The 25,148-nt window shown below is 41.4% G+C and overlaps 1 protein-coding gene across 4 annotated transcripts in view; it reads right to left on the bottom strand.

Annotated features, from left to right (window-relative positions):
* apba2b (amyloid beta (A4) precursor protein-binding, family A, member 2b) overlaps positions 1-23,359 on the bottom strand; it is a 90,960-nt gene extending 67,601 nt beyond the window's left edge. For all 4 annotated transcript variants that reach the window (XM_066701282.1, XM_066701281.1, XM_066701280.1 and 1 more), the window contains exon 1: positions 23,277-23,359. The gene's annotated coding sequence lies outside the window, so the exon portion shown is untranslated. The remainder of the gene's footprint in view (positions 1-23,276) is intronic.
* Between the last annotated feature and the right edge of the window lie 1,789 nt (positions 23,360-25,148).

Below are 25,148 nucleotides of genomic sequence, written 5' to 3' on the forward strand. Positions count from 1 at the left end.
CCACAAGCATGTTCCACCCTCGATTCACCTTTTAATAAACCAACAACAACAACAACAAGCCCTTTGGCCAGAGCTGGAGCAACCATTAGGTGAACTGGAGAAATGAAAAAATGCAAAAAAAACAAAACTATCAGGGTTTCAGTTGTACTGCCTACATAAGTGCATCGCTCCCCTTTCTATAAACCTCTATGAATTCATACAAATAAACAAGAAATCTACAAACAGACTTTTATACCTGTATTGCGCTAACACTCAAGATCAAAGTCTGCCAAGCAGCCCCCTTTAGGAAGTTATATTCCGCCTTTAAAATCAATTTTATTACATTACAATTAAACGGGGGGTGACAAATGGAAAGTTACTGCCGACATAAGCACTTCCTTATTATTTTAAAGTCATTATCTGTTAAATGGAACTTGCAAATTACTTTTGCTTAATTAATTGATTCCAATGCAAGGGCCTTTCACTCTCAAAACAAATTCCATTTCCTTATACAGAAGAGGACCACAGAAAGGGGAGGGAGGGGGTTATGGCTAATCTCAGAGATAGAACCATGATGTGTAAGACTCTCTATCTGGGGCACTTAAACAGCATACTTGGCGGTACTATTTTGGTAAAAGTTTTGCAGACATGCTGCCCTCTCAGCACACTCTCTACTTCCGTCCTGATGGGCGCACCAATGCCCCGTTTCCACTGGCTAATGCCCCGTGTCCGCCATGCCGTCCTCAGACGCGTCCCAGAGCTTTTACTGCAGAACCAGCCGCTGTGATGCGTCCTCTGATGGAGCAGCAGCGGCTGTGGGTTTGGTTTGTTTCGTTTTAAAAACAGACAGGAAACACTGCGAGCGACACAGCCTGACGTGGAGAGGACTTTTGTGTCCGTTTTATTATTTGTACTTTACATGATTGTACAGCGTAATAAATACACGTTTCTGTTAGAGATATTAGGAAGAGCTAAACGTGAGACAACATTATATTCAGAAAAGCATGTTCCCATAAGAATACGCTTCCATGTGCAACAATAATACTAAATAGCTATTATTATCGTCATCATTTGTGCTGGTATATATGTATTTTAAACGGCACAGCGTGACTCCCTTAAGTAAATTATAAATAATACGGCAAAAAGTACCGTTTGCAGTTACAAATCTGTAGTAAGAGTAATAAGTTATCAGATCCTTAACCAGGGCAAGTTACAGCTGAAACAAAATACACACGTTTCACGATGAATCATCCGGATACAATATAGCAGCTTTAATTGAACTGAAGTGCGCGTCTCAGTCATGGCGCTTATGGACGCATTTATTAATCCAGTCCTTAATGTTTTAGAGGGAAACCCAGATCTGCTGTATTAATATATTCATTCATTTAAATTGTAAATGGACACGTTAACTAAATCGTGTTGCCTTCACGCTGACTGTCTCTGCGGATTGTCCTGCACACATCCACACAACACCGCCTGAAACACCGGCCAGTTATTCATAAAATATTAAGAATATCGGCTGCTACCATCCCATTATTATCCTTCAGTTTATTGTAACTAGTCAGGCACTGCACCGGTCCTGTGAAATCACAGTGTTTAATGCACTGATATTAACTGTATCAGTCATTGTTTCTGTACGTGGATTTCACTCCATGCTGCTAATAAACTTGTAATTTCTTTGTGATCGGACACGGCACTTGAGATTATATCTTCCGATACAATGCATCTGATCTCTTCCCTGTGTCTCAGTCAAACGCACACCTGCTGATAGTGAATCGTGTCCTCAGTGGGGACGGACGCGTCCAGCACCAGCAAGTTAACCGGCCACAAAAGCAGACGCTTAGCCACTGGAAACGGGGCACAAGTCTAAACTCCTTTGTCTCAGCTAGGTCACGGAAATATCCGAGGTGCATGTGGTACAAAAGCTTTTTTTTTTCTCCCCTTCCCTGTGCAGGTTAGCTGTTTCTGTGTGCGCAAAACAGGGAGGGTCACGCTCTTTAAGACCAGAAAGTCTGCTTGCATGTGTGGTGCACCAATCCAGCTTTGAGCAGGAGTACTTAAACAGTACATAATATAGTAATGGATTAATTACATTCCAGGTATGCATTTTCCCCAGGTCTGTTTCTTTTTCTCCCAGGACTTTAACTGCACTGATTTGTCTTATTTATTTTTTAACCAGTTTTCTTGCAGGCTCATCTTGAAATCTTGAACTCCCCCCCTCCTTTCTCCTTTGTAGAAAAATCAATCAGAAACACCCATACTGTATCTCTTATTCTTTATAAGAGCACATCCTTTAAAGACTTAACTCTATGACCCTGGATTGCCTAACAGCTTATCAGCAGAAATTACCACTGGAGGCGAGGAATATTTAATTTCATTAGGAAGTAATGCTGACGGCGCTAAACCTATCCCCATGATCTCGGAAATTGGTGGAATGCCCTGGGCGCTCTTCAAAGCGCTACGGAATTTAGAACACAGAACAACAACAGTCGCAAAGCCCCCTGCCCCCCTCACCCAAACACACACCCCCTTCTCCACTGGCCCCTGTTTCCCGCTGCTGGAGTACACTGCTTCCGAAGTAACACGTTTCAATTATAGAGCGGTTTGAAGTGCGACACACTTAGATGCAAAAACCCAATTATTAGATTTTCAATTAAGATAACCCCCCCCTTCCTTTGTAACAGCTAAGATGTCCTGGGATTTTTTTTCAGTTGTTATTGCATCTGCTGTTGTTGTTATTGCATTTCTTTCCAGAAGCCAAACAGCAGTGTGTGAAATATAAAACTCTCCTTTAGAGCAGCTCACACAGGGGAAGGCAAATGGTAACGCAGCTCACAAATCCAACCATCCACTACTGACCTTATTTCTTCCTACTAGGTCTAGACTGCAATGTCCTCGAATTTTCTTGGAAAGACAAGGAAGGCTGGTTTTCAGCCTATCAAAACAATAACAAGCCTCTGGCACACTGAGTGAAAATGCTGGGGGAGGGAGAAATCAACTTGCTTGCTCAGCTCAAGGAGAACTTCATTATTTCCCACAAAAAGACATTCAGATGGGTGTGTGCACTGCATGTGAAAATATTACAAGGCATCTCAGGCACTTAACTCCAGGAGGTTGTTTCCTTAATTCCTCCCTGGAAAATTCAGCAGAGGGCCTCACATAGGAGCACTTCTGCTAAGAGCTGTCCACGGTGCTGAAGTCTAAGAGCACCATCGTAAAGTAAATATACAACATTTTCAGCTAAGATTTACTGGTTCACAATTCACTGGTTGCCCACAATATATAACAATTAACATTTTTGATGCATAAAAGAACTTTGAATTTGAATTCATTAATCTAAATATACAATGTCCCTCACAGAACAGCATGGAAATCATGATGGATCATCGAAATTCATTTATTAGAACACCAACATAGCCTGCTGGCCCAAGAAATTAGGCATTCTGAAATTTTAGCAAAGATGTCCACATTTGTTGGGAACCGCCAATCTGTAGACCATTTTAATCTTCACTTAAACTGTAATTGTATTCACTGTAAAGAATAAATGGGTTTTCAAAAGGGAAAACAAAGGTTACTGTTTGTTATGCCACATAGGTCACTTAAATTAAGGTGTCAGCAAAAATAATAAAGACCTTATTGTTTCATCCGAGTTGGTATTTCCAAAAAAAAAAAAAAAAAAAAAAATGCAAAAATACAAAAATCGTTCTGCAGTTCTCAGTTATGCAGCTGAAGGAGGCTTGAGGGAGAACTTTGAGGGGCATGGGGGGAGGGGGGAGAGAGATAGACCAGCTGAGCCCATTTTGATAGCAACTCTTGTAAATAGCTGCTTCTGCGAGATGGCTTTTATAGATAGAAACTAAATTGGATTTCATTTGAAGCCAGTCCAGTTCAATATCCGCAAATCAATATCCGCTTTCTTTTAAAGGGTATAAAAAACGGAAAGAAAATAAAAAAACAGTTATACAGATAGTTATGGCCGACATCATATTAGAATTCAGAGGATGTAGCATCTTTAAAGGAAGTTGGGGGGGCCTTGAGATGCAGGACATTCCCAATTAATTTCAACTCCTCGAACTGCTGGAACTCTTTAAGCAACCGCTTTCAAAACAGGTCCTACCATAAGATCTGGAATTGTGCCATGGAATCTCTTGCGAATTAAAATATATTAATTATTGAAACTATATATAATTGATACTGTATCTATGTGCTCCGTTTTAAATGGTCTTGACGACTATGATGGTGTTAGATACTCTGTCAGAGGTATTTATTTCTTGATTGAGTCCCCCCCCTTTTCTATACCCTTTTGATAGTTTCCACTTATTACTGCTCATTGTACTTCTAGGAGATATAGGATGACATTTTTACTTGAATGAACAAGTTATAAGTAATGCATATAGGTTTTATAGCAGTATATTTGGTATTATTTAATGATGTCAAATTGAATTTAAAAAAAAATGTAATTAAATTAAATTAAAGAAATCTATCATGCTGCAGAGACACAGATATAATTGCTACTGAAAGTCCTTGCATGCAGAAGAGCAGAATTACCTTTACCAAAGCCCTTTAAAGTTTTCCACACAAGATCAAAATACAGATCCCTGGCATATTAACGATGACCAACTTTGACACAGATGCAATATGTAAGAGACAACACAAAACCAAGCACAGTCTTAAAAGCATTTCTCTTGATTTTCATGACCAAGAGGACAGAAGCAGAAATGTAGAGAATGAGAGGGACTGCTTCACTCTGAGGGAGTCTGGAACAGGATACCCAGCCGTGTCACTGAAGGAGATGGACACACTAGGAGCCCTCTGCTAATTTTCTTATCAGTATCAAAATTTGCTAAATGGACCAAGAGGCCACCTCTCATTTGTAATATTTCCTATATTCGTAAAACAAAGCAAATTAACATGGCAGAACGAATGCGGGACCGGACACGGCCGCACAATGGGCAGAGTAATGTCTGTACCTTTCTTGGAACAGCTAGTCATTACAGCAAATCAACCAAATCCATTTCTATCACCCCCAAAAAACAAATGCTAATTTCAATTTCCTTATACAATTTCATAAATAACTTAAAATACCTAGCTGTTAAAGAGATGAAAAACCCATTAAAGCGCTCTAATTAAGCCAGAGCAGGAAATCAAAGATAAGACACTGGGGTCCTGGGTACTCATTTGTGGTCACTCTCAACTAAGTGGAGGCAACACTTGCACTGGTAGGAAATACAGAATCCCCCTCAAAGCACCTCACCGCCTTTTTACAGAACCCCGCCCCCGCTCTCTGTAGCGCTTGTAGTCTTCTGTGGACTTCACATTGTCACACTCCAGCAAAGTGTACAATCCTCCCCATTTACATAGTTTCAGTTTGACCCCTGTGGCACAAATGTCATAATTCACATTCTTCTTTCACTGGATAATTAAATAAATAAACAGAATGACCATCCTCTTCTCCTACTTTGATTCATAACAGGGTTCTCAGGCCCTGCTCCAGCTCAAGTACAGACTCTTCTACTGTTCGTTTTTAACAGAGCGCTCAATTACCCCTCTGGAATCAGCTTAACGAGTCAATATTAAACACTAACTAGGTCTAGACACCGACAGAAGCCAGAAGCTGATGTCCAGAGGCACTCCGGGCTCAAGGGTTGGAGGTTGGAGACCCCTGTACTGCAAGGACTGTCAAGAAATTAGTGTACCAGATTGATTCCAACCAGAGGCTGTGTAAATGCAACAACTTTAATTTCGTTCCTACTGTAACTCCTCTTTTCAGCTGTATGATTGGTCCATTAGGACACAGTACGGGCTGGGAAAGAAGAGTGATGGTTGCAAAATTAAAGCTGAAGCAGCAGTGCATCTCATGTCCACATGAAATTGTTTTCTTCTCTCGGAGATCTGAATGCTGCACACTGGCAAATGTATTTATTTATTTATTTATTTATTTATTTATTTATTTCAAAGCAGGAATTACACCTGTACAGTTCAACGCCAGACCAAAGACATAACTTCATCTAAATGCTAATGGAATGCGATTTCTCACACGGGTCTGCTGCTAATGAGAGACTACTGAATAAAATTGGTGCCATAAGCACTAATAGTGACATAACACTACCGCACAAAGGAAAGTGTCATCTCTGGACCTGGAAGGCTGCCGTGTACATGAGCAGCGGTAAATACAGATACATCAAGGTCACACCAAGCTGTCCCAACTCAGCCACTATGTCAGCCTCTAAATCAGTGTACCCCCTGCTGGTGGAAGCTGTACACCATAAGTGGGTTGACAGGAGAAGAAAACACCTCCAAATGATAAAGGATTTTTTAAATTTTATTGTATGTTATTTTTATGAATAAATGCCTAACCAACAAAGCCTGATTATATAGACCAGGGAAGGCTGGTTCTCATGTCTATGGCAACCACTTTTTGAATCTATTATAATCCACAGAATCAGCAAGATAATCTGCAATGCACAGAGCAACTACTGCAGGATTCAAAAAACCTCTAAGCCAACATGAGCAGTACAGTCATCATCAGAGAGTGCTTATGGTGTTTAATATCAGGGCACAGTCCTTGTAACTGCTAAGAAAAAAAATCTCCTGGGGAAATGATTTAGGAGCCTATGCTGACAGGAGTAAATTGGACAGGAAATGAGTTGGAAATGATGAGATCGCCGTACACAGATAAAAACGTGATTTAAGATTTCTGAATTTTAACAGCCAGAAACGACCACCACAATATACCCTACAACCACATGTATTTAAGCTGCCTAGGACATAATAGAAATATTATGTTCCATTATGCTGGAAAGGGAGTTAACTTTCAGAACTTTTTTTTATTTTTTTCACTTTTGTGAAAGTGAATTATTTATGAAATGGTTTAAAACTTAGTAGGTTTCACCCATTAGGAGAAAGTATGTACATATACTCCTGTGGATACAGCTTTTAGTTTATTTATGCTGCTGCACACCAGCCCTATCTTTTATTAAACATATCATTTTCTGATGTAACCTTGCCAATTAGGAGTTGTTTAAATCAAGCTTCCTGCCTTGAATAATAGGAATAATTAGTACTCAAAGCCATAATCGTTAGAATGCATCATGATACTGGAACAGCAGCTCTTACTTTTGTCATCACAAGCTCTACTATTGTTTTGTTTAGTTTCGTTTTCCACAGGCAATATTGCTTTTATAATAAGTCCTCCCAGCATGCATCATCACTTCTGCTCATCCACTGAACTCATTTTTAACGTTTTCCCAACAAAGGCACCTCCTGCAAAACTCATCATTCCCTATTCATGGTCTATTCAATGACTCTCCCCCCGATGGATACCACAGTAGATCTGCGATTAGTAATAATTAGTCTCTTTCATTAGTGTCTTTCACGCCACTGAAAAGTGCACCTACTCACAGCCTTCTGTCAGCCTGCCGGGGGAAATTAGTTTGCACTGCAGGGGCCACTCTTGTCGGTCTTCAACCCAGGACTGAGATCACCTCCCAGCACTATGGAAAATACTGCTCCAGGACCAAAGCACACATGAGCTATGTTAAAGTGCATCAACAAAAATCGAGATCTCACAGTCACAGATCCTTTCAAGAGCATATTTATTTGTTTGGTATGAAATGGCATTTCTCATACTTCACTGCAGTGCTCTGATCACACTTGTTTTTTCCTGTCGGGTGGAGGCTTGCTGCAGACGGCTTGTTGTGGATCCCAAATTTTAAACAAAACAGAGAAGCACTGGGGTTCTTTTCTTTTTAACACAGTGCTAAGACCAGTTAGACAGAGCAAAGGAGATATCTGTAGGGGTTAAAACTAGCTCACTTGGCACCCTAATGCACACATTTTAAAGTTTAGTTTTTTTCTGCAAATCATAATTTATGCAGGCACGAATGAAATGCTTTTTCTCTTGTGAAAGGAGTTTGATACTTTTTAGTCCAACTCATTCAGCAGGAGACAATGGACCAAACTCTCAGAAAAAGAGCTGCTTCATTTAAATGCTAATGCGCATGGATCCGAAATTACGGGGCAGCTATCACTTCATGGGTGCTGAATGAATTGCAGCTCACAGATCAGTACTGGCCACATTTAGGTTACTTAAGGCTCAGAAAATTCAATAAAAACCTTGTTCTACCTAAATTACATGGACATAGTGGGAGACAAATCCCGAAATAACAAGAAAATGATGTGGTTGCAGTGAAAATGGTGGCAAGTGGAGCTGCATTTACTCTGGCTTCAAGGTCCTTAAAGGCTTTTCCTGTAAGGCAGCAGAGCTTTCCAGCAGCATCGGCAAACATGTAGCCAATTTTGACCGACACTTGAATCTCCCGGGAAGGTTACAGCCCTCACCAAGGTCATGGCTTTTCCAGGCTTCAAATTTCCCTCCTTTCTTGTAAGCATAAGGAGGATAAATTGGACAGCTGAGCAGATTGCCTTGATTTCAGAAGCAAGGCAATATCCGCTTGTCACGTTCTCAAGGTGCAGTCGCTGACCGGGAGAAAATGACTCCCCAGTCCACTGAGGGGAGGGTTTTACCCAACTGTGTCAGACAGGGCAGATAATAGATTAGACTCTAATTCAAGAGGAATCACAGCTTCTCCTCTGGGTTTTCATGAAGGACTCAGCCTACAGACTGGTAGGATATTAAAAAAGGCACATTAGGAAGGTAACTAACACATATAAATCACCTCCCTCTGGCAGACACTTGCATTAAGGATTCCAAGAACTGAAGTGAAATGTATCGAAACCTGCACGTCACCCGTACGGCACATCAAATAATGATTCCAGATTAAATTGCAGTTTGAGAGGGGGGAAGGTTTGTAATTTTCTGTTGTTCTTGTTGTTTAATCAGCCAGCATGGCATGGGCAGGCAGCTGTCAGTACATTTCACACAAATGGAAGTGCATCATGAAGACGGCGTTGTCAAACCTGGATGCCAGGTGGGTGTTAATCGCAGCTTTGGCACATTGACGTCGTCTTTGCAGTTTGTGTGAAATATCTCGTGTCACAAGAGCTCTTCCCCTCTGAATGGAGAACAACAGACAGAATGGCTACATTTCAGGTTCTCTCTATTAAAAACAAATAAATATAACTCAGTTTTGGGGAGGATCATATCATTCTCAGATGCTGCAGATTGTAAAAGGAGACTAACCAATAAGACAGCACCCCCTCTACAAAATAGTGTAAGGGCAGATCTTGCCAAGCAGTCTATATCAGAATGTGCCATCAACCTGGGAGGGGTGGGATCTTAGACAGTGAAAGAATAAGCAGAAAACGTGTCTTGATGCCATGACTGCACTTAACCAAGGTCACAGTGTTTTCAGTGGCCATGCACACACATCTGTGTTGTTGACTCGTTCTACCCAGCACACGGACACAGATCCACGGACGTAACGACCGAGGTCTGCCAAGTACTGGTTGTCTACTTTGTTTACTTTATTTAAATTGTATTTTTACTGCACCTATATTTGTAAGGGCAGCTACTGTTTGTTAGCTACTGCCTTACTTAGCGCAGTTTGAACTACATATTGATGCAGTTTCTGTAACCAGAAATGTCTGTATTGCATATACTATTGTAGAGAGAGATTGTACAGTGTTGTTCTGCAATCAGAACAGGCAGTTACGTAGAGTTTAGCATTCCAGACATTCCAAGCACTTAGTTCGGCCGACGCTGTACTAGGGAGTGACTTGCAGGATCTGGACAGAGCAGTGTAATCCAACACAATTCAGGTGTGCTCTCTGCTAATTAGTTATAGGTCGGCTATTTAACAGCCCCCCAGGTCTTCCGCACCAGCAGCCTCAGTGCCCCCCTTCCAAAGGGCCACACTTACAAATGGCAGGGACTCTAGCTGTGGGACTCCAGTGAGGAGAAGACTGCAAGGAGACGCCACACAGCAACACCAGGAAGCCATGACTATCTCTCCGATTGCAGTCCTGCTCTCTTGCTCCTCTCGGTGTGCACCTGCATACCATTGCTTCCCTAATCCCTCTAATCTCATCTCATCTCCCTGCCTCTACCCTCCTCTCTCCCCTCTATTCCACTCTCTGGAGGCCTGTGGAACTACCACTCAATTTCCAACAAGGCCAACTTAATCTCCGTTTTTGCCTCCCACCGCTCTGGATTTCCTCACTCTCACGGAGACATGGATCTCCCCTGAGAACTCAACCACCCCTGCCACCCTATCCTCACTGTTTGTCCTGCCCCACTGCCCTCATCTTACCGGGTGGGGAGGAGGAACAGGGCTCCTGCTTTCCCCTTCTCTCCTCTTCTCTGTACCACCCTTTCTCTCCTCTATCACGACTAACAGCTTTGATTTCCACGCAGTGGAACTCACCTCTCCCTCTCACCTCTTCCTTCTAGTTCTCTACCGCCCTCCTGGTCCACTCGCCTCCTTCCTGTACTTGACTTCCTTCTCTCCTCCCTCCCCTCAGTGTCCTCACCTACCATCCTCCTGGGAAACTTCAATATCCACCTCTTCAACCCTTCCCACTCTGCTGGATTTCTTCCCCTCCTCCACTCTTTTAATTTCTCTCTCTCCCAGTTTCCCCCCCACTCACAGGGCAGGTCGCCAGCTAGATCTCATCTTCTCTAGAGGCTGCTCCCCTTCATCGCTCTCCGTGACACCCCTGGACATCTTAGACCACCACTTCATCTCTTTCTCCCTTTCTCTCCCCTACCTCCCCACCCCACCCTCCCCTACTCAACCCCACCCACTCCGTGTCACCTTCCACTGTAATCTCCGCTCCGTCTCCCCCTCCACCCTGGCCTCCACTGCTCTCACTCTCTTACCTTCCAATGACTGTTCTTCCCATCTGTCTGTTAACTGTGCTACCTCCTCTTTGTTCTCCTCCCTCACCTCCTACCTTGATTCTCTCTGTCCTCTCACGTCTCATCCTGTCCGTCTCTCCCCTCCTCAGCCTTGGATCTCTTCCGTTCTCCGCTCAACCTGATCCACTCTGCGTGCTGCTGAACAGGAGTGGAAGAGGTCCAAACTCCCAGCTGCCCTTGAACTCTACCACTCTCTACTGTCCACATTCTCCTCCTCACTCACCTCAGCCACGAAGTATTACTTCCAATCACTCTTTGAATCCTCTCTCTCTGCAGATGGTTTTACCTCATTTTTCTCCTCCAAGATCAGAGGCATCCACAAGCTCTTCAACAGTCCCCCCTCCTCTCCCATCCCACCCAAGTCTCCCACCAACCAAGCTTCCTTTTCTTCATTCTCACCTCTTTTTGGACTCTGAACTTTCCTCTCTCCTCCTAGGTCACAAACCCACAACATGTGCCCTGGACCTTCTCCCATTCGCCTCCTCCAAGCGACTGCTCCTGATCTACTCCCCTTCATCTCCTCCATCCTCAACTCCTCACAATTCACTGGCTGTTTCCCCTCTGCTTTTAAACTAGATGCTGTCATCTCACTCCTCAAGAAACCAACCCTTGACCCTACCTCACTTCAGAACTACCGCCCCGTCTCCCTACTCACTTCTTGATCCTCTGCAATCCGGCTTCCACACAGCTCACTCCACTGAGACTGCCCTCTTGGCAGTCACTGACTCCCTCAGCTGTGCTCGAGCGGCTTCCCTCTCCTCAATCCTCATCCTCCTCGATCTCTCCGCAGCATTTGACTCTGTCGATTACTCCATCCTCCTCTCCTGCCTTGCTGACCTTGGAATCTCTGGGACTGCTCTCACCTGGTTCTCCTCCTACCTCAGCGACCGGACCTACCAAGTGACATGGCGAGGTTTCTCATCCACCCCCCCACCTCTCCTCACAGGTGTACCCCAAGGCTCCGTCCTGGGCCCCCTCCTGTTCTCTCTCTACATTCACTCCCTGAGCCCCCTCATCGCATCCCATGGTTTATCTTACCATTTTTACGCAGATGATGACCAGATCTTCCTGTCTTTTCCCTCATCCGACACCCTTATCCCCTCTCACATCTCTTCCTGCTTGTCTGCTATCTCTGCCTGGATGCACTCATACCACATCAAGCTCAACCTCTCCAATTCAAGCTCAACTTCCAATTCAGGAAGTTAGCAGGGAAAGTGGGAAGTGGGGGGGGTCTAATCCATAGAGACACGGGCTGAACTGCATTTAAAATAAAAGTGGTCCTGGACCTACTTTAAGCATGTTAACAAGTTTTCAAAAGAGGCCCCTGTGGTAAATGAGCAGGACAGGAAAATGTTTCTGAAAGCCATCCATTTCTGTGGTAAACAGGCAGGCAGCTTGTTTGGTTAGATCTAATTTGTGCCCAGAATTCCAGATTCCCGCACTCTTTTGACAGACTGCACCAATGGTTTCCATCCTAGCTGTTTTTAACACACCCATCACCCCGAGACTGGTTTAAAATATAACAGAGATGCTGTATGGGAGTGGGCATGTCACTGACAGCGAGTCAGTGAGAATGTGTAGCACCCCGCAGCGACAGATATATGCTGATAAGCAAGCCAGGACATTCAAAATAACAATCATGGGGCTTTGACTTTAAATTCTAGAGTCTAGACCTCTCAACAAGAGCACCAGCAACAATGTGTAAATTCAAAAGCACATTGCTAAATTAGTTCCTCTCCATCAACTTCATATCAAAATGGCCAAAGTTCTGCTTTTCTGTTTATGTGAAGTATTATTGTTTTAATGAGGAATTATTATCTGGATGCCAGACAACAGAGTGGACTGCTAAAAGCTGCTGTGTGTCCGCAGTAAGTGGTAATAGGCATTCAGCTCTCCATTACCACAGATAATTAAAAATGTACATGATTTGCATCACTGATGCAATTAAACAGCTTGTTCTGCTGCTAATTTTGAGCCTGTGCTGAGGCAGTGCACAGTGAGTGAAAACTTCTTCTGGCATCTTGTTAACATATTAAATATATTCTTATGTATATAAGGAACCTTAAATGAAGATCTAAAGAGGAAGTTAATACATTATTACCAGAAGAGAGTTTGGATACATGACATCAGTGTATATTTATGATTAATCTAAATCAAGCAAGAAAATGTGGATCTCTTGTTGCCTATGAGGGTTTTAATTTTGAGTCAAGGCAATGACAATGGAAATAGGAACATTTCAAGCTTGTGCCATTATTCAGCACACTGCCCTCCTGTGCACTTGATGCCATAGACCGGTGGTTCCCAACCCTGCTACTGGAGGACCCCCTACCCTAATGGTTTTTGTTCCAACCGAGCACTCAATTACTAAATTGAACCCTTAATTAAACTAATCAGTTCCTAAATCAGAGCCTTTTAATGATTTTAAACAGTCAAGTACAGAATTGTATAAATAACTTACTAAAGAACCAACTTACACAATTTAAAAAGTCAAATCTAAGCAGATTATTACTTCAATTAAAGTTCAGTTAAGTAATTGAGGGCTCAGTTGGAACAAAGGGGTAGGGGGTCCTCCAGGAGTAGGGTTGGGAACCACTGCCTTAGACAACTGACTTACATCAATAGGGTACCTACCACATTTTAAGGCCAAAAAAAAGCCTGACCCCAAGCCTAGCCAACACCAAGATTTCAAGCCACGCCCATACAAATCTACAGTAAAATCAGCTGAAATCAGAGAAAAACAACCCTAACCTTAATGAAAGCCTGGGATAATGAATTTCCTGGGTACCCTAACCTAACCCACATGTAACTCAGCAGAAACAAAAACTGTAAGGGAGTATGTGCTCTTTTAAAATGGCATCTTGGTCAATGTAACAATGCAGTCTTTCCTGGCAATAGAAATATATATAGATAACAGGCAGAGCAGAAAATGAAGCAAATTAGCAGGTCCTTCAGACAGCATATAATTTGGGCTGGCAGGTTTTATTAGCACTTTCTAGGCCCTTCACAAGCTGTTTTCCCCATTTAGTTTTACTTTAAATATAAAACAGGCCTACAGGGCAGGAACAGAATTTGTGCTTATTTCCCTTTTAGTCATGTGAGAGGAGAAAGTGTCTTGTAGCACCCCTGGATTTAATCAGATTGGACAGTCATTGTGTTTGGTTTCCAATGCTGACATGAAGCTTCACAAGGTATTCTTCTGGTCTATTTCAACAGCACATCAGTAGATCATATCAGAGGAGGACAATGGACTTCTGTTTTAGGAACATACACATTGTCAAGAGGGGGGTGTAGATCAATTCTCTGTTTTTTCCTTTCACTTTTTAAGCTGCTGTGAAGAATGCTTTTAATAACGGGTTCACCTACCATTTGGATCTAATAAGCGGAGATGGTTGAGATCACAAAAGTTGGTTGTTAAACACCTGAAAAGCCCACAGCAGAACGTGTCGTCATCACACCGTAATGATCAAGTAATGAAGATTCTTTCAAATTGCAATTTAATTGTGATTGACACTGCACATCACAGGGAACCAATAACACAGCATTGAGTTATTAAGATAAACAAATATATAAATGCTACGTTATTATAATATATACATGAGAAAGCTGGTCTCTAGCGATATGAGCACATGGGAGGCAGCAGGCATGATTAATCCTTCTGCAGCATGTTGAGGAGAATGGCTCAAGGCCTTCCTGCAGGTTTTAATGTTTTGTACTAAAAGAACATTAGCAGCTATACTTCAACCTTAGCCTGGAGAGAGAAGTCACACTTCTGTCTTTCATACACACACATTTTCTCTCTCTCTAACACACACATACAGTTTGTTTCTGCACAACGTAAGACTGCAGACAAACAATGCGTTTCTGATATACTCTAAGAAAAATGCTGTTCTGTCTCTTTTGTAAAATTATTATTCAAAGCAGAATCACTGGTCTCAAGCCATTCAAATTACAAAATGGTTCTTCTGAAGGACCAGGAGAGTGTGAACAAAGCATCCCTGGCACCACAGACTGGCATTCTTTATCCAAGACCCACTGGCAAAATCACCTTCCTTGTTTGCTCATGGATTTGCATGCAATAACTTTTGGTCTAATAGTAAGTGACATCCTGTCCAATAGTAATTCACTTATTTACAATATTAGGGCAGAAACCCAAAATGTCAGTGTGGAATACACAAAAACACAATTTAAAAATGAATGGTAAAGGAGGGGGGGATAGTTTCCACCTGAAAAAGACAGACTTTGCTTCATGTTATATTGACAAAAAGTTGCTGATTATAAAGTTGGATAAGAATTACCTACTGTAAAACATTCTTTTTTTTATTTTATTTTTTATTAGGACAACCTTGTCAATTTTGTATTATTATTATTTGCATATAGATTGGAAAGATATTCCAAGTAATTCTCTTAAGGGTCTCATTAGATCTCTTGCTCACTTTTATCTGAATACCCTAAGCACATTTCAAAGAGGAATAGGAAAAATGTGATGAGAAATGGATTAGAAAGAAGAAGAAAAAAAAGCATGTGTGAAAAAAATGACAGCCAGAGACAGGCAACACTCACATCTTGAAGATATAAATCCTGATGGATGTAAAATGCAGCACAAACCATCAATAACTATAAATGCAAAAGGTGAGGGGACAGGGTTTAAGCGCCTGCCCTGAGCCCTAAAATCGCCTCCTTTCGTTTTTTTTGGCCCCCTCAGTGATCCCCCAGCCTTCTAACATCCTTTGTTTGTTACCACTACAGCATTCATAGAAACACTTGGGAATTGAGCCGCCTGGTCTGAATCTTCACTTCAGTCACTCTCACTCTGCCTCCCTATTAAAATAATAACTGCGGCTTCGGATTCGCATGTCTTCAGTCCGATTTCAAACGTGATATTCATCTCTAAAATTACATATATAAACAACTGCTTAATCGTACTTAAATCACCACCCACCCCCCTGCTCCCAAGTTCACTGCCAAGTGGTATCATTTCTGAATACACCCTCATTTATCACCATTGTTAGCCAAGTGTGGAAGACACAGTTGTGCCATTCCTGCAAAACTGTTAAATTTGCTTATCTTGTCAGTGCCAGTAGCGAGCATCTTATCCATGCTTTTATCATGTCAGGGACAGATTGCTGTGACAGTCTTCCGGCTGCTCTGACAGATTACTTACTTAGGCATCTACCATCAGTTCAAAACTTAGCAGCCAGATTTTATCAGGAAAACAAAACAAAAAAAAACACCCACCTGCAGCTGATCTTATATCAACCTATTCTGGATAACCTTCACCAGCTCCCTCTATGAGCAAGATCCCAATTTAAACTTCACCTACAGGTTGGGCAACAAAATATTTTCAATTTTTGCTGATGCCCAGTATTTTTCAACAATAGACTCTGCAGTCCCTCCACTGCAGCGCTCTCTGAAGAAGCGAGAGAGAGAGGGGTTCTGGGTATTCTGTGTTCCAGACTCTGAACTCTAGAACCCACACTGCAACAATTAATGAGCAAGCAAGCAGCGGGGTTCCAAACATTATAAATACAATCCCCCATGTCACTCCAGGCTTTTAAGAAACATCCTTTTTCATGTCATAGTTGTTATCCTTGACAATTAGTGTATTTCTTTGTTACATTTACTTATTATTATTTTACTACAAAAGGAACAAAAACCTCAATCCAATCTGTAGACGTCTTGATGAATCATGTCATATTTTCAGTACAGGGGGAAGAGGCGTGCACATTTGGCCTGTACTTTGTTCCCCTCCAGAAGAACAGTTAAAAATATATATTTTCCATTTCCTACCACACAACGTGTTATTACTTCTGTGTTACCAGTTCAGGGATGTAGGCGATAATAATGAATCCAGCTTTTATATAACCGCTCTTTGAGAAGAGGTTGTGGAGCACAGCAGAGGAACACACACTGTACACCCACCCGCTTCAGCACAAAACCCAAAACGGAGCGAGACCGAGCCCAAGATGTCAACTATGGAAAGAAAAAACTATTCTGACACAGTTGGAACGCAACCATGCTACTGTAATCTTTAAAACCTGCTGCACCGAGATGGTTTTTTCCAAGATCGAGTCTCAAGCCTAATTTAAGTCATCCCTCTATTATGACTTCCATCTCTTTAATATTTTACTAGACCAGTTTTTTATTTACCCCAAATGAACACATTTTTGTTTTTTTTTAAATTCAACCCTAATGTACTGCAGTTATGTTAGCTGGCTCATTGAGAGGTGTTCTATAACAGAGTGCCATATATTACTTATCAAAGATATTTGGATTTCTGCCTTTTTCTTTTTTTTCTTCTTCAAAATATATAAATAATATTCAAATTATTCAGTTTTAACAAATGTGAATAATTCAGAATGTAACAACAGAACAACTATGCATTACCAACAGATCTGTTAGAGGGAAATAAAATAAAACACAAAGACAAAAAGGTCTTCTGTTGACTCCTATTCTACAATTCCATCAATAATGCAATATAATAAAGTCACAGTATACAGTAGTACAATCAAAATCAATAACTATGATGCATCCCAGCCACGGACAAAGCTAAAAACAAAGGAGATTATATATACAGCTCTGGAAAAAATGAAGAGACAACTTAACATTGATTTCTGAACTTGGAGTGGTCTCTAAATTTTTTCCAGAGCTGTAAATATTATGATAATGAAAGACCGCCAAGCGTGAGTCTCTGCCACACACCAGACCTAGTTGGGGGCAAATTACCGCAAGCTTGATTTCTGGTTCCCCTCCTCAATAAAACAGAGTAAAGAGACAGAAGGATTGCTTTTTGATTAATGGATCATGGACTTTGTATGGTTGCGGTTTGTCTTATTTTCAGTTGTATGTATAGAAAGGGACCTGTTCACTAGTTTAGTTAGGCTCGAGAGGAGCTAGGGTTTTGTTAAAATGTTTGTACGTATTTTAGTTTTGAGTACTTTGCACCATAACCTGCCTCTGTGTTTCCCAAGACCCTGCCCTAGATCCCAAGCACCAGGTCCAACCCATCAGGGTGCCACTAATAAATTATATAATATATATATATATATATATATATACACACACACACTCACCTAAAGGATTATTAGGAACACCTGTTCAATTTCTCATTAATGCAATTATCTAACCAACCAATCACATGGCAGTTGCTTCAATGCATTTAGGGGTGTGGTCCTGGTCAAGACAATCTCCTGAACTCCAAACTGAATGTCTGAATGGGAAAGAAAGGTGATTTAAGCAATTTTGAGCGTGGCATGGTTGTTGGTGCCAGACGGGCCGGTCTGAGTATTTCACAATCTGCTCACTTACTGGGATTTTCACGCACAACCATTTCTAGGGTTTACAAAGAATGGTGTGAAAAGGGAAAAACATCCAGTATGCGGCAGTCCTGTGGGCGAAAATGCCTTGTTGATGCTAGAGGTCAGAGGAGAATGGGCCGACTGATTCAAGAAGAGCAACTTTGACTGAAATAACCACTCGTTACAACCGAGGTATGCAGCAAAGCATTTGTGAAGCCACAACACGTACAACCTTGAGGCGGATGGGCTACAACAGCAGAAGACCCCACCGGGTACCACTCATCTCCACTACAAATAGGAAAAAGAGGCTACAATTTGCACAAGCTCACCAAAATTGGACAGTTGAAGACTGGAAAAATGTTGCCTGGTCTGATGAGTCTCGATTTCTGTTGAGACATTCAGATGGTAGAGTCAGAATTTGGCGTAAACAGAATGAGAACATGGATCCATCATGCCTTGTTACCACTGTGCAGGCTGGTGGTGGTGGTGTAATGGTGTGGGGGATGTTTTCCTGGCACACTTTAGGCCCCTTAGTGCCAATTGGGCATCGTTTAAATGCCACGGCCTACCTGAGCATTGTTTCTGACCATGTCCATCCCTTTATGACCACCATGTACCCATCCTCTGATGGCTACTTCCAGCAGGATAATGCACCATGTCACAAAGGTCGAATCATTTCAAATTGGTTTCTTGAACATGACAATGAGGTCACTGTACTAAACTGGCCCCCACAGTCACCAGATCTCAACCCAATAGAGCATCTTTGGGATGTGGTGTAACGGGAGCTTCGTGCCCTGGATGTGCATCCCACAAATCTCCATCAACTGCAAGATGCTATCCTATCAATATGGGCCAACATTTCTAAAGAATGCTTTCAGCACCTTGTTGAATCAATGCCACGTAGAATTAAGGCAGTTCTGAAGGCGAAAGGGGGTCAAACACAGTATTAGTATGTTGTTCCTAATAATCCTTTAGGTGAGTGTTCATCTATATATATATATAGATATAGATATAGATATATCTATTACTCCACCAACACCCATCTGCGCTGCATTCTTCTAAGCACAGCAGAACAAGAAAACCGTATCATTATTTCAGTGGTCAGTGCACAATGCATTGTGTTTGATATGAACCATGGCATGCCTCCTCCATGCAGGAGTGAGGTCCCACAGCAGGACCGACTGCCGACTCATTACCTCAATCACCTTTCCACCACTCAACCATAGCCCACTCAGACTGGCTGGTAAAGCCTCTGCTGTCTTCCTGTCACCTCAGGCTCTTCCACACAGTGCTGGAATGAGCTTCCCAGGAGCATTAGGACCGCACAGAGTCTCACCACCTTCTGACCCATTTTAAAGTCCATTTGGATTACAACCTGTAGACAATTGTCATCTTGTACCTTAATTTATACCCTGTTATATGTACATCATTTTTAAATACTGATTTGGTACCCTTGTAACACTGAGTATATGTAGTGTTTGCTCAACCATGAAAGTCGCCTTGGATAAAGGCATGTTTCAGATAAATTTATATTAATTTAATACAATAAGGGGGCACAGAGAGGTCTAAGAACCTCCTCTAGTGCAGGAGACTATCACTTCAGTTCTGATAGTCTCTTTGAATTTATATTACACTACATAAAAAAAAACATTGCAATATTGAATACAAGTTTGTCTTTTTACATCTTGTCCTTGCTCATAAAAGAAAAGAGAATGTACATAGAGCTGTGATCCATCTCAGACAATAAAATCAAGTCTCTGGAGTTGTTACCTCAACAGAAAGCAGCTGACAATACTCAAGAATATGTACTTCCATTTGCTACTAATTGAAATCAACAAGGAGAAATTGAGTTAAAAGCCATCATGCATTATTGGCAAACAGCAAACCTACAGTTTAGGATGTCTTTAATCACAAAGAGCCTGTGGAGAACACATGGTATTGCACACCAGGTTCTCACATTTATAGTGTTTTTACAGTTTTATAATCAAAAGATGCTTCTCTCAACATTTTTTTGTTTGGTTGTCTCATCTAATATTCACTTTGTCAATCAGTATATACACTCACCTAAAGGATTATTAGGAACACCTGTTCAATTTCTCATTAATGCAATTATCTAACCAACCAATCACATGGCAGTTGCTTCAATGCATTTAGGGGTGTGGTCCTGGTCAAGACAATCTCCTGAACTCCAAACTGAATGTCTGAATGGGAAAGAAAGGTGATTTAAGCAATTTTGAGCGTGGCATGGTTGTTGGTGCCAGGTGGGCCGGTCTGAGTATTTCACAATCTGCTCAGTTACTGGGATTTTCACGCACAACCATTTCTAGGGTTTACAAAGAATGGTGTGAAAAGGGAAAAACATCCAGTATGCGGCAGTCCTGTGGGCGAAAATGCCTTGTTGATGCTAGAGGTCAGAGGAGAATGGGCCGACTGATTCAAGCTGATAGAAGAGCAACTTTGACTGAAATAACCACTCGTTACAACCGAGGTATGCAGCAAAGCATTTGTGAAGCCACAACACCTACAACCTTGAGGCGGATGGGCTACAACAGCAGAAGACCCCACCGGGTACCACTCATCTCCACTACAAATAGGAAAAAGAGGCTACAATTTGCACAAGCTCACCAAAATTGGACAGTTGAAGACTGGAAAAATGTTGCCTGGTCTGATGAGTCTCGATTTCTGTTGAGACATTCAGATAGTAGAGTCAGAATTTGGCGTAAACAGAATGAGAACATGGATCCATCATGCCTTGTTACCACTGTGCAGGCTGGTGGTGGTGGTGTAATGGTGTGGGGGATGTTTTCTTGGCACACTTTAGGCCCCTTAGTGCCAATTGGGCATCGTTTAAATGCCACGGCCTACCTGAGCATTGTTTCTGACCATGTCCATCCCTTTATGACCACCATGTACCCATCCTCTGATGGCTACTTCCAGCAGGATAATGCACCATGTCACAAAGGTCGAATCATTTCAAATTGGTTTCTTGAACATGACAATGAGTTCACTGTACTAAACTGGCCCCCACAGTCACCAGATCTCAACCCAATAGAGCATCTTTGGGATGTGGTGGAACGGGAGCTTCGTGCCCTGGATGTGCATCCCACAAATCTCCATCAACTGCAAGATGCTATCCTATCAATATGGGCCAACATTTCTAAAGAATGCTTTCAGCACCTTGTTGAATCAATGCCACGTAGAATTAAGGCAGTTCTGAAGGCGAAAGGGGGTCAAACACAGTATTAGTATGGTGTTCCTAATAATCCTTTAGGTGAGTGTATAGCACAGTGATTGATGGCAGCAAACAAAGTCTTTATCAGGTGTTGAAATTGTAATGTGTGATTGTCAGACGTGTCATAGTTTTGATTTGAGCCAGGCCTGTGCAACTTTTACACATCAGTAAAGCTCAGAAATCAATACTCAAACAGAAGAACAAACAACTACAAAATGTCCCTTCTTAGGTTTCTCTGCCTTAATAGTTTTAAAAACAATTTTTTTGGAGAAAAACAAAATACAGTTGTCTGTATACTGATAAAGAGCTTGATTCAGTGCATTTATTTGTTGGTGTCATTAATCATGTTTATATAGTGCACCAAAACACAGAAAACAAAAAAATATAACAAAGTCCCCACTGCAGTACTTATGAAAATGGAAGTCCTAGTTGCTATGCATGTTTTAAACTTGCTTTTAACTATATCAGTAAATGTTCGGTCCTGTCTGTGGTTACATCTTAGAAGATAGGTAGGCTTGACCTTGAGTAAATGCTTTCTCTGTGCTTTGCATTGGTGATGTTTATGTAAATAGGAGCTCCTTATTAGATTATTTTTAAATAGGCCATATACTTTAACTGGTTAGCAAAGACATAAACTATATATTTTGCATTAAAGAATGAGTGCATGTGGATATATGCTCATGTAAAGGTCCTTATCAAATGTATAATTTAATTCATTATTATTATTATTATTATTATGATTGTGTGTGTGTGTGTGGAGGGGGGGTCAATAGCATACGAGTATCAATATATATATGGCATGTGTTGATTAATTTATATACACAGATCATTTTCCACACACAAAATAACACTATTTTAAACAACTAACCGGCTGGTACAATCTCAGGAGATAAAGTCTGGTGTGCAGTAACATTCAGTCGCGCAAATGCAGAATGATAGAAGTCTTAATGAAAGTCTTCAATTCCCTCCAGGGGTCGTTATGAGAAATTAACCTTTCAGTAGTTGAGATGAGCAGTAACCTACAGGATACTATTAGGGATTGAGACTGGATTGTATGGTACTAGACACACACAGCCTATCCTGCTCATCCATCGCCCGCAAAAAGGGACAGCGGACAGCGCCGGGTTTAACAAGAGAAACGTGTGACCACATTATGCTGCTACTTCGTGACACTGAAAGCATACGTCTGTTTTATAAGAGGTGCATCTGATCGCTGACTGCAGACTTGTCAGGCTGTTTCTTTCTCTTTTTTAAGACATCACAGCGGTTTCTGGTACCCTGTGGTACAGTGCTCAATGTCAGCTGCTCTTCATTTTACAGCAAGAAAGCAATGCAAGGCAATGCCCCCCGCACCCGTTATAATTGCGTGTAAATCCGACACTGCCGCGCCGGGGGTGCTGCACCTGTGCACACAGCTCCCGAAACCATACTGTCTAATACTGGACTAACAAATTATTGGGAAAATAAAAAACACTCGGCAATGCTCAATAAAACGTTTCGACAGCTAATGCAGTTGACAAGCTGTGATAACTGCAGTTAAAACAAGTGTTTCTGTTGCCGGTATTATTATGTATTGTTGATGTCCACGGTGTAAGAAAATCATGTAGGCTAAGTGTTCACTGAAATGTCATTTTAAAAACCCCACAGATTTTCCGATTGCACTCCTAACACCCACCTCCATACGAAATAAAATACATGAATATAATATAAAATAATGATTTAACGAAGTAAAGCACGGAGGCTCTGTAGATAAGACTTTTCTACCCAAGTGTCACACATAGACAGGGCTGAAAACATGCCTCGGTTTCGAGAATAAGGCTTTTGTTTTGTTTTTTAACACATGCAATTAAAACATCATTTCATATTCTGCGTTGTCACACACACACACACAGATCCTTTGTGTAGCCAGGCTCTGCTGTGTAGAAACACGAGGAAATATCGAGGCGCTTACCTGGGGAAAGGGAAATGTCCTCGGTGCTTTCTGGTGGCAGTGGGTGCAGCTCGCAGGCACTTGCTATTGTGTCCCACGATCACAGCCACACGCCGAGATTGCCAATTAACCCCGGCATCGGAATAACGCCATACTCGCCCCGCTCGGAGGCGGCCCCGGAACCTGTGTGGCGGATAATCGCAGCGCTGCGGGTCCCTGGCAGGCGATTATCCATGGCTGGTTCAAAAGAAACACACAGGGAGAAGACTCTGTCACTCAATACATGTTGAACTAAATACTCCAATATGTAAATGAATAAATGTTGAAATAAATGCAATTAATACAGGCTGAAATAAATACATGAATACATGGGCATTCATCTATTTCAACGTGTATTCGTGTACATTTATTTCTGTAGTCGTGTATGTATGTCAACATGTATTTATTTCAACATTGACTTATTTATGCATGTATTGATGTCGTCGTGTATTTATTTAAACGTTTAATTATTAATTGATGTATTCATTTATTTATTCCAACATTTATTCATTCATTGGTTGATTTCTTTGCTTTTTACATTTCGAGGCGTGTTCTCAATTTCTTTTTGCACTTCACACTATAGACCCCCTCTGTCAATCACCACGACTGCGCCCCGACATAGGCGTGTTGACCCTCGGCGGTTATTACTTGAGGTTCCCAGATTATGAATATTATTTTTATAGTGGATCGCTTTACATACAAAATTAATAATACAAACTTATCTAGCATGATTACAGAAAATGAGTCAGCTACACCCCAACCAAAAATACATAGGCCTACCTAAAGTAGAAAATGTTGTCTTTGTTCTATGAGATCGCAAAACTGGGGCTAATACACCATCATATTTAAGAAATACATAATTATATATATATATATATATATATATATATATATATATATATATATATATCCTTCACAGTATTTTATATAGCAATACACAGTAAACAATTTAACGTTGGCCTAATATCATCATACCTTATTTTGGACCTACCTCCCATGACATACACTGCATTTTTTAATATTGTTAAGTCCCTGATTATTCTGTACACTTAAATATTACCAGCTAATTCATATTTAAGTGTGGAGAGATGGTCATAAGACAAATCTAAACAATACACAGCTAAGCAAAATGTGACGCCAGTGTTTCACTAGTGCTATTTTCCTTGTGGTAATACTAACATTCTGTGTTTTGTATTATTATTTTTTATTTTAACATACTTGAGTGTCAGACAAATGTTGAATAAAACATGCCGAAAACAGAGGAAGGAAAACACCCCCTGCTGAGAACTGCAAAATCAATTATACATCAAGCTGGAGAGAGGGCATCAAACGACTCACTGTGCAGAGATATTCCCAGCCTTCATATACAACTCCCATTTTGGAGCTCATTAAGATTTCGAAATACTACCAATCAAATCCCCTGCCGAAATGGAATTAACTTTTATGATTGTAATCTCCCTAATACAGGACCAATTCCACGGTGCACGCCTGTATCACACATTTTATTTATATATAACAACAAAATCAAAGGGGTTGCATTTACAGATACAACAAAGATTTACAGACCCACCATCCCTCGACTTTTCTCATATTCGCTCCACTCCGAGCTCTATTGATGATGTAAGAGCCTGTCTTATGTGTAGAACTGCACGTGGACTGTCCAGGACACATTCAATTTTGGTTTAAAAAACAGTTTTAAGTCAGGATTGTGAGCTACTCATTTCACAGTGGTTCCCCACTAATACAATCAAAGCCTCATCCATTTTTTGTTTGTTTGCTTTACAAATTGTGCAGCTTCCCAGTCAGCAGTTGCTGTGTGTTGAGGTAAAACTCCCTTTCCCTGGGCCGAAGGGC

This window comes from Amia ocellicauda, chromosome 4, assembly GCF_036373705.1.
Source record: "Amia ocellicauda isolate fAmiCal2 chromosome 4, fAmiCal2.hap1, whole genome shotgun sequence".
NCBI lineage: Eukaryota > Metazoa > Chordata > Actinopteri > Amiiformes > Amiidae > Amia > Amia ocellicauda.